Genomic DNA, 4,019 nt, shown 5'->3' with positions numbered 1-4,019 from the left:
CACAGGGATGATGAATCACATCAGACCCCTTTCCTCTGAGGAAGAAGGGATAATAGACACATCAAACAACCCGAACTTGGTTGCACTGTTTTCAATGTCAATTGACTGTTGATCCCTTTATAATAGAAAAAGAAAGAAAGAAAGAAAGAAAGAAAGAAAGAAAGAAAGAAAGAAAGAAAGAAAAGCTGTGTGTTCTGTGATCATGTTTGTTAGAATGTTATGTCATGGTCAGATTTGCTGTCATTCCCATCTGAAGTCTCTTCTGCTGCTCTATCTCACCCAACAACTCAGAGATGAAACCAAGGCTTTAAACTACCCACCTGCACCTTCCTTTAAAAGAAAAAAAAATGGTGTGTGTGTGTGTGTGTGTGTGTGTACAAAAATGCCTGCCCTGAAAATCATAGACAGCCATGATCTGAATCATGGTCCAGAGACAAAAGTACGCAGAACATCCAATTTGCCACCACTGGAGTTAAGAGTCTAGAAGACATAATGTCACCAGAACCACCCAATACCTTGACAATGGAAAGAATTTAAAATGTTCACAAACATCAGAGGGATGTGCCCCCTCTTATTTATGAAAACCATAAGATGTGATTTTCTCCACCTTGATCTCCTACCTGCTGCTGCTCTTGGGTGACATCTAGAAAGTCTGCATCCCTTCCGTAGTGATATGTCTGGTTTTTTCCAGAACATGATAGTGATGCCACATTTATTTTCCAGGATCACAAAAATCACCTCAAATTGTTAGGAAGGGACTGTGTAAAGTCAATGAGCTATATCTGTTATTAATATTGTTGTATCTAGCTTTATCCTTACAAAAATGCTTCTGTTGTAATGGTCCGTGGACAATATAAACTGAAAAATTGTTGCAGTCTGGTTTCTACAAGGCAGTATAATTGAACTCCATTTTCCTTTCCCATCCCACCACCCTCACCCCATGAGCAGAGCCCTCTGTGAGCCCTTTCAGGGCCTCAGGGGTCCAGAACTCCCTCCATCCCTCTCCTATCAGCTCTCTGAAGTTGATCCATGCCTGACCTGGTGAAGGATAAGCTCCAGGTGGCTGCCCCACTCACAGTTGTTGGGGTAAGAAAGTGAGCTCTACCTGGCAAACGCCACGCTCCAGCAGTGGAGTTAAAGCGATAGACCCTGAGAACTCAGACTACAGAGCCAGAGAGATGAGGGTTGAAGCCCAGGCTTGGTCACTTATAAGCTGTATGACCTCATTCAGGGAATCACAACCTCTCTGAGCCCCAGCTTATCTCCAAAATGCAGGTAATAATCATCCTTTTCCCTTGGAACTTTTTTGGGAATAAGTGAGAACTATGTAAAGTAAGCATGGTGCCTGACACATAGCAAGTACTCGGTGTCAGTTAATACCAATACTGATGTCACAATTACTGTGTTTCATTTGCTTAGGCTATGCTATAGTTTAGATCATGAGTGTCCCCTAGAGGTCCACATGTTAAGACTTGGTCCCCAAGGTAGCACTATGGAAGGTGATAGAAACTTTAGCAGATAGGGCCTAGTGGGGGGTCCTTAGGTCATCAGGGGTATATCCTTAAAGGGGATTGTGGCCCTTCCTCTTTGTCTCTTGATTCCTGGCTAGGAGGTGAGCAGTTTGCTCTGCTGAGCACTCCCCACAATTGCCATGTGGCAACCCTACCAGAGGCCTAAACACGATGGGTCTGTCTGATCATGGCCTGGAACAAAATAAGCCTTTTTTCTTTATAAGTTAATTATCTCAGGCATTTTGGTACAGTGACAGAAAGTTAACTGACACAAAATACCAAGCAAAATTTTTATTAACCATTCATATTTTAATGACTAACTCACTGACCACAATATCTCCATAATAAAGTCAAGAATTCTGGGACCCAGGCCAATGAAACAGGCCTAGTAATTTGGCTCCTTATGAGGAAGCCAGATAGCCAGGCAGCCCCCAGAGGGCCTGCTGCTCTGTGGTGCCAGAGCCTCCACCTCCAGTACCAAAGATTGTCACCAATCGGCAGATTCTCAGATCATTCTGAATGCTGCATTACTGCAAGACCAAACCATAAAGCAATTCAATCTGTCTGAAGCCTCAGATTTTACAGTTTTTCCTCACTTCTTCCTGTGACTGCTTTTTTCCAAAGGGATGACTGTCAATGATTTTGAAGGTAACTGTTGAAATGATGGTCATTATGATTATGATGAAAAGTCAGAGAGGGCACAATGGGGAGCAGAAGTGAGACACTGCAGGCGGCCACATCTGGAAAAGCCCCACCCAAAAGGGCACCAATGCTGCCTCCCCTGTCCAGCTGCTACCACACTGCTGGTCAGCCTCTGAGCAAGGAACACAGCTGAGTGAGGATTTATATTTAACATTTTATCTGGTCTTAAAAAAATAGAAAATAAAAGAAACAAATAAAAGTGCATGCCTATCATCCTAGCACTTGGGCAGCAGAAAAAAGAAGACTGAGTTCAGAAGTTAGAGGCCAGCCGGGGCAATGTAGCAGACCCTATCAAAAAAAAAACAAAAAAAAAAACTGAAAACTTAATGGCTTTCTAAAAATGTGTCACAATATCATATCTCATCCTTCCGGGGTTGGATGTCATTGTTCTCCTCACCCAGGTAACTCCTCCGCCTCCCGCAAAGGTGGCTGAGGCTCAGCCAGGAAAACATGCAATAGTTATGTTAAGCCTTCAGTTTGCAAATAATCCAACCAATGTTCTGGTCAGAAAGGTAGACACAACATCATTGTCCAATGTATATGTAGTAGGCACAAATCTCAGCACCAAATCAGAAGTATCAGATATGAATTTTCATTATTTTTCTAAAACAAACTAATTTCTATCGCAAATTCTCATTCAGCCTGGTGACAAAAGCTTTATCTTAGTCAGATTGGGGGATTTTCTCAGTAACTTCAGAGTTTTCTGAATCAATTTAAATATTTAAGACTAAATTCAGAGGTTTTCCTCTCCCTCCCAGGCAGGTGTTTGTCGTGTAAGGGGTTAGTGTTCTTCCATCATCAGCAACTCCTGTTGACATGGCTGAGAGCCATCTTGTCTGGCCCTCAGTACTTATGCCTCCATGCTGGCTACCCCTGAGGATGTGTGTATTCATCCATTTTCTTTTACTATAACAGAATACCCAAGGCAGTGTCCCTTTATAAAGAAAACAATTTTTCTTAGCTCCTAGTTCCAAGTTCCAAGATCAGGTAGGTCCCATTGGCTTGAACTCTGGTGAGGACCTAATGGCAGATGGTGTCACAGTGGCAGGAGTGTATATGGGAGGAAGATCACATCTCAAAACAGGAAGCCAAAGAGCTCACTCTTAAAGCAACTCACTCTCTGAAAGCTCAGAGTCCCATGAGAGCTACCTTAATCCCCTCTGACGGCAGTGCCCTAGTGAGTCAAGGACCTTCCACTAGGCTCTACCTTTTAAATGTTCCACAACACTCAGCACGGCCACACTAGGGACCAAGCTCCCAGCACTTGAACCCCTTGGGGACATACAAAGTATAGAAACATCACATCCCATCTAGTCCCCAACCACAGGCTTGATTCCCAATCATGGAAAAACCACTGTCCCAACTGGTGGGCCTTTCCTAGGCCTTCCAGTTCTCTCAGCTACCCCCATGTCCATCCTGGGCTGGGGAACCACCCAGAGCTCTCACTGCCATGTCCACTTGGCTACTGGCACCCATGATAGTCGGAAGAATTCTTGGGTGCTAACAAGCATCCAGGGCACCAGATGAGAAGCAGGCTATGTATCTCCATACCTAAGTAGACTTTTGTGGCAGGCAGAATAACGGTTACCCAAAAATGATGACATTCCAGGCAGGTGTGGTGGCACAAGCCTGTAATCCCAGCTACCCAGGAGGTTGAGTCAGGAGCCCGTCTGGGCAACTTAGTGAGACCCTGTCTCAAAATAAAGAAAAAATTTTAAAAAGGGCTGGGTTTGTACCTCAGTGGTAAGTTCCCTAGGTTCAATCCCCAATACTGGGGGGGGGGGGGAATACCTATATTCTGAATTC

The sequence above is a fragment of the Sciurus carolinensis genome, chromosome 9, assembly GCF_902686445.1.
Source record: "Sciurus carolinensis chromosome 9, mSciCar1.2, whole genome shotgun sequence".
NCBI classification, from domain to species: Eukaryota; Metazoa; Chordata; class Mammalia; order Rodentia; family Sciuridae; genus Sciurus; species Sciurus carolinensis.
The sequence above is the reverse complement of the archived record's forward strand: the minus strand, read 5'-3'. Positions refer to the sequence as shown.